The following is a 13,851-nucleotide window of genomic DNA, read 5'->3' as shown; positions in this document are numbered from 1 at the left end:
ATTGGCAAATGCAGGGGTAAAGGGGGGAGTGCCAGTAAAGTTTGATGTGCAGCCCATTAAGTCAATTTAAGTACATGCAAATGCATTTAAATAGCCGTCCCAATTGCAGTCATTTTCGGGCTTTGGTAAAGGGGGAACTGATACAGAGGCAGGCACGGATCACACTACTTGTCTCATGCCTGACTTTACCAAGTTTTCATGCCTGAAAACAGGCACAACACTATGGTAAAAATCGGGCCCTTCATCTCTTGATGTTAAAATTTGGCTTGCTTTCAATAGGGCTTGATTTGGGCACATGGAAACAAGATCAAATTGGCATACCATTAGGAGGACTAGTAGGAAGTCACAAGCCCCTTTCCATTGGTTTAGTTTAGCTGGAACGAAAAGAGTTTACAACGTAAACATCTTATAAAACTGTTCATTGATAACAAAATATGTCGTTATTACAGAAAACCATATAGAAAACTATAGTAAGCACCTGTCAACTTCCTGAGTCATATGGCTTTAATATGAACATTATACAGGCTGGAATATTTAAATACTGTAGATAATAAATTTAAAATTACATGCACGTAAGTTCTCCTCCGCCCAATATCACATCCTCTGGGAGGTGTATTGCTCTTCCCATCATCAGTTTGAAAAGAGGTAATCCTGTTCATCGAGGAGTAGCTCTCTGTCATAACGATATTGCAGGCAAAGACTGCACCCAATTGTTTCCTTCCTATAAAATAGCCTTGGCTAGACTGTTCTTTAATATCCTCTTCATCTACAATACCTGGAGGGTGGTATAGTATGTCAAATATTTGTTTTATTCCCAATATTTTACAGGCTTCTCTTAAAACTTTCCCTGTGAAATGGGTTCCCTGATCCGAGTCTAACTGAAGAGGCATACCCCTCCTATGTATTACCCCATTTACTAATATCAGAGGGACTGTTTTGATTAACATCTCTGCATGGAAAAGCCTCTACCCACCAAGTAAACTGACTAATAATTACCAGGCAAAAAGTCTTTCCTTGCAGTCTGGGTAACGGCCCTATAAAATCCATCTGTAACTTTTCCCATGGTGCTTTAGGCTGTGGTTGATCACCCATCTTGGCCTTGCAGGGATGACCTGGTTGCACTAGGGTGCACCGTAGGCACCATTGACAAGATCATACATGTGGTCCCTGCTCCTGTGAGTTAATTCATGATATGCCTCCAATAAGCTCTACTGTATTACTTGTGGGGCTATTCTACCTTCCCTTTTCCATACGTCGTCTTGACCTCTCTGTCCTCCATGTTATTCCCATTCCTGCTTCTCTTCCTCTGAAGCCTGTTCCTGTATCTGTTTCACATCAAAGTCTCTCACTTCCCTGGCTTGTGCTGGTGCCGCACTTGCTGTTTGGATTCCTTCCAAATTCTGTTCTAGCAGGTTTTTAGCTGCCTTATCTGCTCTACTGTGTTCTTCTTGGGCCTGGGTGGAAATCCTTTGATGTATTTTTATTACTGCAGCTTCTAAGGGAGTGTGAACTGCCCGAAGTAAATTCCTGATTAGATGTTCATGCTGGATATGCCCCTCGCTAGATGTTACAAACCCCCTTCTTCCCCAAGCTGTCATGTAGTCATCGACTACGCCAAAGGCATATCAGCTGTCTGTGAACAGATTTATTTGTTTTCCTTTACCCCATTCTAAAGCATTGGTCAAAGCAAGCAACTCTGCTACTTGTGCTGAATTGCTCCCTGGGGTTTGTTGTCCTGCAATCACTGTTCCTTCGTCATTCACCACGGCCTATGCTGGGCGGAGATGGCCTGGCTCCACCTAGATAGAAATTAATCACTCCCTCCCCAGTGAGTGGTCCCTCTGCTCGCCCTTCACTTGCTCTTTCTGTCACTTTAGCAGTATATTCATGCTCTGTTCCTTGCACTGTTAATCGTCCTGCAGGATTTTCTCTTGCACCTCTGCTGATCTCTACATGTTTATCTCCTGGCAAAAGACTTGCTTCCCACTTTGAATGACTTCTATTAGAAACTCTTTTTAACCTCCCTGCTTCTAAAAGCTGAATGATTGTACGGGCTATAGAGAACTATTTTTCCCATCAGGGTAAGTGGCTTGGACACTCTCATGGCCCAGGAGGCACATGCTAAAGCCCTTACACATGGATACATTCCCCTAGTTACCGAATCTACCTATCCCCATGCCGTTGGGTTACTACTGCAGCTTGCACTCTGTCACTCTCCTGACAAAAAATGTGACATAGCTTGGTAAGATCCGCTAGACGCAGGGTGGGAGCTCTGCTGTGGCTTGCTTTAAATCTGAAAAGGTTTGTGCTTTCATGTCTCCCTATACTACTTCCTCACTACTAGCCTTTCCTCCTTTAACCATGTTCTGTAAAGGTACAGCATAATCCTCCACATAATTCCTGCAATAGTTAAAAGGTTCCAGTATTTGTCTTACCCCTTGCTGATGGGAAACCTTTGCACATAAAACATAATTTTCTTGCAGTCCTCTGGAATTCCTCTTTTCCTTACCGACTTCTACAACATCGTCACATCTTTGAAACAGAAATCAAACCTTTCATTTTGATTTCTGGGCAGTAACTTATTTTGGTTGCTTGTTCATCTTCTTAAATAACAACATCATTTGTGAAGAATTATCCCAAGCTCAGAAAACAGTATTGTGAGCTTTCAACTGTCCATTACTGTCTATTTTATCTTCTTTTAAAAAGCTTGCTCCCTCATCCTTGGCTATCTCTTAAACTGCATTTTACTTCTTAGAATCCCTTTAAATGTCTCTCTTTATTACCATTGTTGTTCTCTGTATTCACCAGATGAATCTCACCTTTCATCTGTCTACTGTCATCTCTTTCCTAATGTCTCTTTTTATTATCCTGTTCACTTCCCACATCTCATCTGTACTCTCCTTTAAGTGTTCATTTATTCCATTGGATTATTTCTCTCACCTTTCTTATTACCGATCTGCCAATCATTAACCTCACACTCTCATTCTACTTTATGTAACTCTTCACTAAATGCCTGATTGCATCTCCCCTCTGCTATGTTTTGATTTAAACTAATGACGTTACTATTTAAAAGCTACCACAAAATCTTAAAATACAAAGATCCATTCTGTGTGGGACAGAATGGGTTAACTCTCCACTTTTTCAAAGTGGGGCATACAGAGTACAGTTTCTCAACTGAACGTCATCATGTCAAAACCCTGTACTCGTGAATCAAAGACTAATCCCTATCTTTCCATTGTTAAGATTAATCCAAAACAAGACTTAGCATAATCACTTTTAAATATCCCGATTCTCAATCATACGTGCTAAAGACTATCACACTGTCTTTACCTTCTTACTACTTTTTGCCATTTTTAGACAAATGCAGACACAAAACGCACAAACTCTGTCAAATTCTTGTCTTTTTTAACGAAGGCCTTGGTCATTGATCGCCCCCCCAAAAATTGAGAAATTCAAGACTTTAATATCTTACTTTGATTTTTAAAATTTCTGTATTAGTCTTAATTCTGCTGTCACCTGCAATTCCCAAGCATCCACACAGGGGTGCTTTTGCTCTCACCCGCAGTCTGTCCACCGCTCTCTCTCTCTCTACAAACCAGATCCCTCTGCTCTTATTTTTTAATGTGGAGATGCCGACATTGGACTGGGGTAAACACAGTGACAAGTCTCACAACACCAGGTTAAAATCCAACAGGTTTATTTGGGAGCAAAAATAATTATTTTGAAAATTGAGTTTGTGTCTTTATATGCCCTGTTTGTGAACAGAACTCCCACTTACCTGACAAAGGAGCAGCGAGCAATTTGAAAGCTAGTGGCTTTTGCTACCAAATAAACCTGTTGGACTTTAACCTGGTGTTGAGACTTCTTACTTATTTTTTAACCCATTACTTCCCTCACTGAGAAGTTCTCACTGGCTTTTTTTTAATCTCTCTATTAACCCTACATCATTCTCCTCTGTCCTCTCCACAGGCTGCCAGATCGCAGTCTGTTTGTCTCTCTCTCTCTCTATCTGGTAACCTCTTGAATCATGCTCTCTCCTTCCCCCACACCACCCCCCCCCCCCCCCCCCAACCCAGGACTTCTCACTTTTTTTATTTTTTAACACCCCTAAGCACAACTTCACTGTTGTGCCAACTTTTTGCTTGAATTGCGTCACCTCATGGTGCTGCTCTCAGCAGGCAAGGCTCTCTCTAACTCCACTCCCAGACCAATCCGGGGTCTTTATCATCCCTAGTCCTCTGTATTAAGTGCCCCAAACTCCAAAATCGTCTCCAACCCTTCAGTTAACCCTTCAGTAACACTGGCCCCATAACGCCTCATATTAATCCAGGTAAGTCAACTTATGGTCTTGATAGCCTGACAGTGGCTCCTCTAACTAATTGGGGTGGTCAATATAAAAACATACTCACCCCACTTAGGAATCCTGTCCTGCTGCCTGGAGCCAGTGACATGACCCTGCTTGCAGCGCCAAATTGTAGAAGGGGGTTTCCTCTTGAGACTATATATTTGCTCAGACTTAAGCTAAATACAAACACTCAAAATGCAGTGTACTGATTTTGAAGAAGTGACTTTATTTAACCAAACAATTGAATGGGAGAATGATATGAGGAAGCCCTGCACTCAAGGTATAGCATGTGGGCAGCCAGATAACAGTCTGGAAAACAAACTCCCCATGAAGGTAATTATACATTTACCAAATCATATTGCCCACCTTTCCAGTGGACATTATCCACTAAACATAAACGAGTCAATAACCATCCTGTCCTTAATTCCAGCCAATAACAATACACATCCTGACCTCATGGGATTTCATTTGTCATTAATTACGGACATTACCTCCCTTTTGTGGCCCAGCAATATGGGACGCTGGACAGAGAAATGGGAGAATGATTCGCACTGAATTGAACCCACGTGATTCTCATGTCTGCTCACTACCTGCATTTTCTCTTGGATTTGTATCAACTTATTCACAAGGCTACCATTGGTAGCCATCTTATTCCTAACCACTGCTGATAGCATTACTGCTTTCAGTGAATCTATTGTTCCTTCCCTCTCCCTGTATTTTGTCACTGACTGAAGTTTCAAAAAATGTAACCAAAAGCAAAACACATCCATTTTATAAATTGAAAATACATGTTTTAAATGAGGAATATTTATTAATCATACAGAGCTGGCATCTATGGCAACAGCCCTAGCTGGTTTACGTTCCCATAGACCAAAATCATTCATTCTAAGGTGAGTATTGTGTTAATGTTCGTAAATCTTTATAATATATAGTAAGGTCTTTATTAGCCTGATTAGCTCCCCTACATCATCCCATGTGTTGTTGGTAAATAATGTCTCTGAGACTTGTCGTGAGTCAAAGTACATTTATTACAAAAGCTTTTGGGAGAAACCCAGTTCCTAAAACAGTTCACCAGACTTCTCTCCGAACACAAGTAAGAGAAGATCTTTATACATCCCGGTTCCCGCCCCTAGTCACATCCACAGTTCTCCAGGATGTCTGCCATAGTTTGTCATTCATCATGTGGTTATTGCTGTCTCAGCGGTTTCATCCTTTGCATAGTCCATTGTAATCGTAGCTGTCCCAAGGCTGCAACTGTCTCCATTCTGTTCCTCTAGTGTGATCAGCTGTCATCGCAAGGGTGGCAGGCAAAAAACAGGGAATTATAGGCCGGTTAGTTTAACGTCTGTTGTAGGTAAAATGTTAGAATCTGTGATCAAGGAGAAAATAGCGAGGCATCTTGAGGAGAATCGTTTGATAGAGCAGACGCAGCACGGTTTCGTTAAGGGGAAGTCGTGTCTGACGAATTTATTGGAATTCTATGAGGATGTGTCTAGGGCGGTGAATAGAGGAGAGCCGGTGGATGTGGTCTTTCTTGATTTTCAGAAGGCGTTTGATAAGGTGCCGCACAAGAGGTTATTACAGAAGGTCAGGGGGCATGGAGTTGGGGGTAGGGTGTTAGCGTGGATAGAGGATTGGCTGTCAAATAGGAGGCAGAGAGTGGGGGTCAATGGGTGCTATTTGGATTGGCGGTTGGTGACTAGTGGAGTGCCCCAGGGATCGGTGCTGGGGCCTCAGCTATTTACCATTTATATAGATGATCTGGAGGAGGGAACCGAGTGTATGGTGTCGAAATTTGCTGATGACACCACAATTGGTGGAACGGCAAATTGTGCGGAGGGTGTGGAGAGTCTGCAGAAGGATCTAGATAGGCTGGGTGATTGGGCCAGGAACTGGCAAATGGAATTTAATGTTGGCAAGTGTGAAGTTGTCCACTTTGGTAGGAATAATGGTAGGAAGGGCTATTACTTACATTGCGAAAAACTGCAGCATGCAACTGTGCAGAGGGACCTCGGGGTCCTTGTGCATGAGTCGCAAAAACCCAGCCTGCAGGTGGTCAGGAAGGCGAAAGGGATGCTGGCCTTCATAGCAAGGGGGATTGAATATAAAAGTAGGGAGGTCTTGCTGCAGCTGGAGTACTGTGTACAGTTTTGGTCACCACACTTACGCAAGGATATTTTGGCCTTGGAGGGAGTGCAGAGGAGGTTTACTAGGCTGATACCGGAGGTGAGGGGGTTGAACTATGAGGAGAGGCTGAATAAACTAGGCTTGTACTCTTTCGAGTTTAGAAGAATGAGGGGAGATCTCATTGAGACATATAAGATGATGAATGGGATGGATAGGATAGAGGTGGAGAGGCTCTTCCCGCTCAGAAAGGACAGTAGGACTAGAGGGCACAGCCTCAAGATAAGGGGGGGGCGGTTTAGAACGGAGTTGAGGAGGAACTTCTTCACTCAAAGGGTGGTGAATCTCTGGAATTCTCTGCCCGTTGAAGTGATGGAGGCTGCCTCGCTAAATATATTTAAGACGCGGGTTGATAGGTTTTTGATAGGCGAGTGGCTTAAGGGTTATGGGGAGAGGGCGGGAAGGTGGAACTGAGACACAACAGATCAGCCATGATCTTATTGAATGGCGGGGCAGGCTCAAAGGGCTAGATGGCCTACTCCTGCTCCTATTTCTTATGTTCTTATGATACAAGCTCGCACAAACACATCAACTGGCATACAAGGTTACAGGGGTGCAAAAACAAGTTTTGCAATGCTTTGCACAAATCTTTAAGTGTTACAAAGTTCATTTACCTGTCCCTTCTTCATTCCCCCCTTTTGGTCGGGGCCATACCAAAGCATGGCCCCATGACCAATTTAGAACCAAAAATTACCAGCATATGGGCCTTTGCCCCCTCTGCCTGCACACTATTGCCTGGTTTAACCTGGGCTGTTACAGTTTTACAACAGGTGGTCAATAATGTCATACAAACACAGCAAGCAATAACAATGACAGTTAATACAATCAATCCATGTATCAGGTATGAACCCCACGACCCAAACCATTGCCCCAGCCAGCCCAGAGGGTTATAATTGTGATGTTGGTTCCCCTCACACTGTATTGTTTTCGCTACACGTTTGATATGATTTGCCAAGTGAGTTATATTCTCCGAAGCATCTGGAATATATGTACAGCATTCGGAGCCAACTATAATGCACGTCCCTCCTTGGGAGGCTAGCACATAATCGAGTGTCAATCGGTTCTGTAACACAACAGTCCGAATAGCTATGACCTCTGCTGATACCTCAGAGGTGACTGTGCTCACCTCCCATTTGCTATTCTCTCTAAGGTCGCAGACATGCGTATAAGTTCTCGTGCTGCTTTTGCCACCCCATACAGTGGGTAGGCTATAATGAAGAACTGTTCTGTCTCACTAATGTCTCGCTTGGCCCTGAGCAGGTATATCTCGGGGTGGTCTCTTAAATCAGTGTAATGGTGAAGGTAGGGCATCACATATGGTAGGTCACGTGAACCAAACCAATTCTGGGGAAGCCACGGATAGGCTTTATTTCCACAGACAAAGTCTGTTCCATTATATGCAATAGGATGTTGTACTGACATGACGCGGTGGCATTAATAGACTTTCCTGAGCAGTTTGAGTATCAGTTAGTTGGACATGGTAGGTGTGGTTATATTCAGAGCCTGGGTACAATTACTCCAGCCCACTGATTTAGCACCACTCCTGGTGATGCATGTAGATCCTTTCTGGCTGTTTATGAGAAGGAAATGGGGTAGAGGGTTCTCATTTAAAGCGATGGGGAATAAAGGATTTCCTCCCCTGCCTCCGTGCATGGGGATGTGCGAGCAGGCCCAGCATTGTTCAGATTTGATTGTGATGCATACAGGTAAGACATATACACAAAGCTGTTTCTAGAGGACAGGTGCAATGACCGCTTGTGTCGGCCAAGTCTCTTGCTGAAGTACTCAGCCTCCTGAATCCTCCACCTTTGTGGGCACAGCCCCTCCCCTGTTCTTCAATTAAGCACTGAAAACTCCAGCTGCACCAGGTTACTTTGCATGGAAGTTCCCACTCATCTTGCCCATCCAACAGGGTTGGCAATGTGATATGGTTAAGGCATCCTGAGCAACAGTCGCTACGGGTTACCTCCCAGGGGCCTATTCCATGTGTCGGATGATTACAACAGACAGAGTCATCATTACAGAGATGCTTGCGATGCTCTATCCCCAAGTCTGCACAATTCCATTTGTACCTTCCCTCTGTGGCTGACAGGGCAAGGATCGTGAGAAGCAGCAAGAGAATCATTCTATCATTTAACTATAACCCACGCGACCGTTATACAATGGACCAAAGATTATATCAACTACGTGCAACTTCCCGCGCACCCATTCGTCCACAAGCAACTTCCCGCGCACCCATTCGTCCCCACGCAACTTCCTGTGCACCCATTCAGCGTGCTTGGAGGTCAGCCGTCTCGCGTATCTGTGAATTGAGCACATTAGAGTGTATTCTTTCAACTGAGCCCAATGTTTCCAGACGGCCCTGCCTTGCATATCAGTGCAGGCACAGGTGTCTCCACTGATGATAACCTCATAGGGGCCATTCCATTTGGAGTGAACCCAGGTTTTCTGGGTAATGTTTTTACCATAACTTTCCTGCCCACCAGGGGTTCCTCAAGGGTTTGATCCTCTAAAATTTGGTTTTTCTTTTCTAATTCTTTATTGCGTGCTTCCATCATTTTGATTTTTGCTTTGTCGTCAGCCCATTTCTTACCCGAGGCTGAGACCTGTTCAATTAATCCGGCCGATTGGTGAACTAAGAGAACTCCAATTTTCTTTTGTCCTTTTTTCCCCTTTCCAACCATTTCCATTGTTGGTTTAGGGGTGGGATGGATCCCACCGCCCTTTTCTCATCTGTTTAATGAATTTGTCCCCCTAAGTCATATATTCGTTTATCAGGGATTTTGGGGGTCCTCACTGTCCTTGTGATACTGCCATAATACAGATAAGTTTATACTCACCACCTAGAGTCTTCTATTCTCCCTTCTCGCTCTCCCCCTCCTAGGTCGCTTTTATCAGAGTCTGGTGATACTTTTCAGGGGTGATCAGATCTCTCTGTACCATCACTTATACTATTTAAGCCAGCTTTTCCTTCTACTTTGGCGATCACTCAAACAGTCTCTTTCTCACTCACATATGAACATCACACCCCAGGCATCTCTTTCTCTAGTCTCCACATCCACTTCAAAATCCTGACCTAAGCATAGGGGGGGGTATCCCTCTTAACAACCGGTCTAAGGCTGGGTGTTAGAGACGGATGCCTCCTTATCCGTATGTGTTCAATTCAGATGTCTTTCATTCACACACTCTCTCACCACAGATGATCACCTACTGTAGTTTGACCCACCGCTTTAAGTTCGGTGATCTACTTCAGAGTGCTGGTCGTGGCCATTCAACAGGACCCATAAACAGATCCCGGGTTTCGGCACCAATTTGTTGTCGGTAAATGATACCTCTAAGACTAGTCCTGAGTCAAAGTACAAAAGCTTTTGGGAGAAGCCCAGTTCCTAAAACGGTTCACCAGACTTCTCTCCGAACATAAGTAAGAATAGATCTTTATACATCTCAGTTCCCACCCCAGTCATGTCTGCAGTTCTCCAGGACGTCTGTCATGGTTCGTCATCCATCATGTGGTTATTGCTGCCTCAGTGGTTTCGTCCTTTGTGTAGTCCGTTGTAATCATAGTTGTCTCAAAGCCGCGACTGTCTCCGTTCTATTCCTCTAGTGTGATTAGCCGTTATTGCATTTCGACACCTGTGGTTTGTTTAGCCAGCATACAAGGTTACAAGCTTGGACAAACACATCAACTGGCATACAAGGTTACAAGGGTGCAAAAACAAGTCTTGCAATGCTTTGCACAAATCTTTAAGTGTTATAAAGTTCATTAACCCATTCCCTTCTTCACATGTTTGTGTGGGTTTCCTCTGGGTGCTCTGCTTTCCTCCCATAGTCCGAAAGATGTGCTGGCTAGGGGCATTGGCCATGCTAAATTCTCCCTCAGTGTACCAGAGCAGGCACCGGAGTGTGGCGACTAGGGGATTTTCACAGTAACTTCATTGCAGTGTTAATGTACGCATACTTGTGACTAAAAATAAACTTTACTTTCATCTTTTCCAACTCAAACAATATTTCTCTTTCTTCATCTTCTGCTGGGGCCTTCCTCACTTTCCTCTCTCTCTTTTTCCCTCCCTCTTTTTGCTGGGACCTCCCTCTCCTTTTCTCTTTCTTCTAATTCCAGCCTTTTAAGTTCACTTTCTAACTCCAATTGTCTTGTTTGCAATTTTTTTTTAACTCCACTGCCCCTGACTGTTTCTCTGATATATCTAAATGCTAGGCTAACACAATTACAATTTTGGCTTTCTTGTTATCCCTGGTTAAACCCATTTTTACCCTGTTTGCTAATTTTACAAATGTCATATTTTTCTGTTTTTCTAAGCTTTCTTGGCAAATTGGGGAAGCATCTTCAACCCCCCAGAACCTTTGTAGCAATGTTCAGCCGTTTCCCCATTTTTGATTGAATTGACAAGAAGCCACTGAGGTTAAACAGATTTTCCACTTCTTACTTAAAATTTATTTGAAGATCTAGGACCATTCAAATCCCAGACCCGAGCCCTCGACCTGTTATAAAGCAGATGTTGATTCTTATCACCTCCCTTCCCCACTGCCACCTCCCCCGGAGGACAAACACCAAAACACCCAAAGAGGAGTAACTCGCCTTATAATGTATAAAACGTGTGTGAAGTGGTGTGACCTGCACTTCCCTCAACTTCCAGTGGTTAAATACAAAATAAATCCCTGACGCTCACTCAAAAAATCAACACATAATTTATTTATCTAACAACGAACAATTTTACTATTAACAACCCAATAAAACAAGATTCTAATGGTACGCAGACACAGGGAGAACGCGCAAAGTCCGCAGTGACCCAAGGCTGGAATTGAATCCGGATCCCTGGCACTGTGAGGCAACAGTGCTACCCACTGTGCCGCCCTAAAGATGAGGATGAGGAGAACAGTTTTTCTCTCAAAGGTTCTCTTCCTCAGAATGTAGTGATGGCCTGGTCATTGAATTTTCTCAAGGCGGAGTTAAATTGATCTTGGAAAGACAAGTGAGTCAAGGATTATGGTGTGCTAACAGTAAAATTGAGTTGGTTCCACAGCCAGATCAGTTTCAAATTTATTGAATAGCAGAGTTGGCCTGAAAGGCAGAATGGTCTGCATATGCCCCTATGTCTAATGCACCTTACCAGTTTTTAAAAATTTTTCATCCAATTTCTTTCATTGAACAATTGCCATCTCCTTTTTCCATCTATCTCATCACCCAGCACCCTATCTCAGCCCTTCTCCTTTGTTCTTTCCTCGCCCTTTCCTCCCTTTCTTTGTCTCTGAACTTTTCCATAGCTTTTCCAAACATGCTAATCTGACCATTTCGGTCGGTGCAAGCTTGGAGGGCCGAATGGCCTGTTCCTGCACGGTAACTTTCTTTGCATTTCCAGCACGCTCTGATTTTGTTTCAGGTTTCCGACGTCTGCAGCGTTTTAACTTCGATTCTGTCCGTCTTCGTGCAAGGTGGGAACCGATGACGTCACAATAGCCGGGCGGGGGACGGGGGCCAGTCATAACGACAGGGGGCTTGTCAGAACCCGCCGCGGGCTGAGTTACGCGTCCGATGACATCACCGCCACCATGGGCGGGGCCAGATCCAACGCGAGCCGCCGCGGTGGGAACGGATGATCACAATGGGGAGGGCGCAGAGGGTTGTGGGTCGGAAGTGACGTGAGGCTGGTGCTGACGGTTAGTTGTGGGTGCGGATTGTCAGTGACAGAGGGAGAGAAAGAGTGACAGAGGTGAGTGGGGATGGGGATGAGAGAGAGAGAGAGAGATAGAGCGGTGGGGGGAAGGGAGGAAGGTGAGTGGGATGGGGGGAGCGGAGATAGAGGGGGAAAGGGAGGGAAAGATGAGTGGGATATGAGGGGGAAGAGGAGGGAGGTGAACGGGGATGGGGGGGAGGTGGGTGGGGATGGAAAGGGAGGAAATACATGTCAGGGAAGGAGCCACGTTCGAGCTCCCTGCTCTTTGCAGCGGCCGGAGTTGCCGAGATCCCGGGCCCACCCGACCTGAAACGTAGCCTCCCTCCCTCTGCTCTGTGTGATCTGTCTGCCTGCCTCCCCACTCTTCTTCCATTGTGTTGAGAATGACAACATACATTCGGCCCAAGGTGTTCGTGCTGCCTCTTTGAAAGAGCTGTCCGATTCCTCCCACTCCTCTCTCATAGCTCCTTATTGTTTATGGTGTCAGATTTGGCTGAAACCTCCTTGTGAAGCTTTTTGCCGTGTCTGCAGTTTCTGCTCTGCTCTGCTCACCATCCTAGACAAAGTTCCATTCTTGTAAATAAGGCAAATTATTACGGATGCTGGGATCTAAAATAAAAACAGAAAATGCTGGTAAATCTCAGCAGGTCTGGAAGCATCTGTGGAGAGAGATTAGAGCCATCATTTCGAGTCTGAATGACCCTTCGTCAGAGCTTGACTTGTAATTTTGCAGCCTATCCTGTCCTCATTTCAACATGTCAGTTTTGAAGGGAAATCTGATAGAAGGAGGGGGGATTGCATTTCACAGATGGGACAAGGCAGGGAATGTGGAGTGGAATATTTGTGTACAGTCTCCAAAACAGCCATTTGTTGCATAAATGGGTCTTGTACCTTTGGTGGTGTTGGATAAGTGATAAATATTGAATTGTACTTCCAGGAGAATTCCCCAGTTCTTCCTTTAGTGCCTTGGGATCTTTTATTCCTACATAACAAGGCAGAAGGTTCTTCTTCACTCAAAGGGTGGTGAATCTCTGGAATTCTCTGCCGGTTGAAGTGGTGGAGGCTGCCTCGCTAAATATTTTTAAGACGCGGGTTGATGGGTTTTTGATAAGCGAGGGGATTAAGGGTTATGGGGAGAGGGCGGGAATGTGGAACTGAGCCACTACAGATCAGCCATGATCTTATTGAATGGCGGGGCAGGCTCGAAGGGCTGGATGGCCTACTCCTGCTCCTATTTCTTATGTTCTTATGTTATCTGAAAGATGATGCTTGTGATGGTGTAGCACTCCCTCAATACTCCAATGAATTACTGACGTAGATTATGTCGTCAAGTCTCTGTATTTGGGCTTGAACCCCACAATCCCAGGGTGGCACAGTGGTTAGCACTGTTGCCTCATAGTGTCAGGGACCTGGGTTTGATTCCCGGCTTGGGTGACTGTTTGTGCATTGTTTGCACGTTCTCCTCATGCCTGCATGGGTTTCCCCTGTGCGCTCCAGTTTCTTCCCACAGTTCAAAGATGTGTGGGTTAAGTTGATTGGTTATGCTAAATTGCTTCTTAGTGTCAGGGGGACTATCAGTGTAGATACATGGGGCTGTGGGGATCGAGGCTTGGTAGGATTGTGGTTGCTGCA

At 44.7% G+C, this 13,851-nt stretch overlaps 1 protein-coding gene across 2 annotated transcripts in view; it reads left to right on the top strand.

Annotated features, from left to right (window-relative positions):
- Positions 1 to 12,196: 12,196 nt before the first annotated feature.
- ttc3 (tetratricopeptide repeat domain 3) overlaps positions 12,197 to 13,851 on the top strand; it is a 98,392-nt gene continuing 96,737 nt past the window's right edge. For both annotated transcript variants that reach the window (XM_080203733.1, XM_080203731.1), the window contains exon 1: positions 12,197 to 12,255. The gene's annotated coding sequence lies outside the window, so the exon portion shown is untranslated. The remainder of the gene's footprint in view (positions 12,256 to 13,851) is intronic.

This window comes from Carcharhinus amblyrhynchos, chromosome 15 (assembly GCF_965287045.1).
Source record: "Carcharhinus amblyrhynchos chromosome 15, sCarAmb.v2.hapA, whole genome shotgun sequence".
Classification (NCBI taxonomy): domain Eukaryota; kingdom Metazoa; phylum Chordata; class Chondrichthyes; order Carcharhiniformes; family Carcharhinidae; genus Carcharhinus; species Carcharhinus amblyrhynchos.
This window is presented reverse-complemented; position numbering and strand designations above follow the sequence as displayed.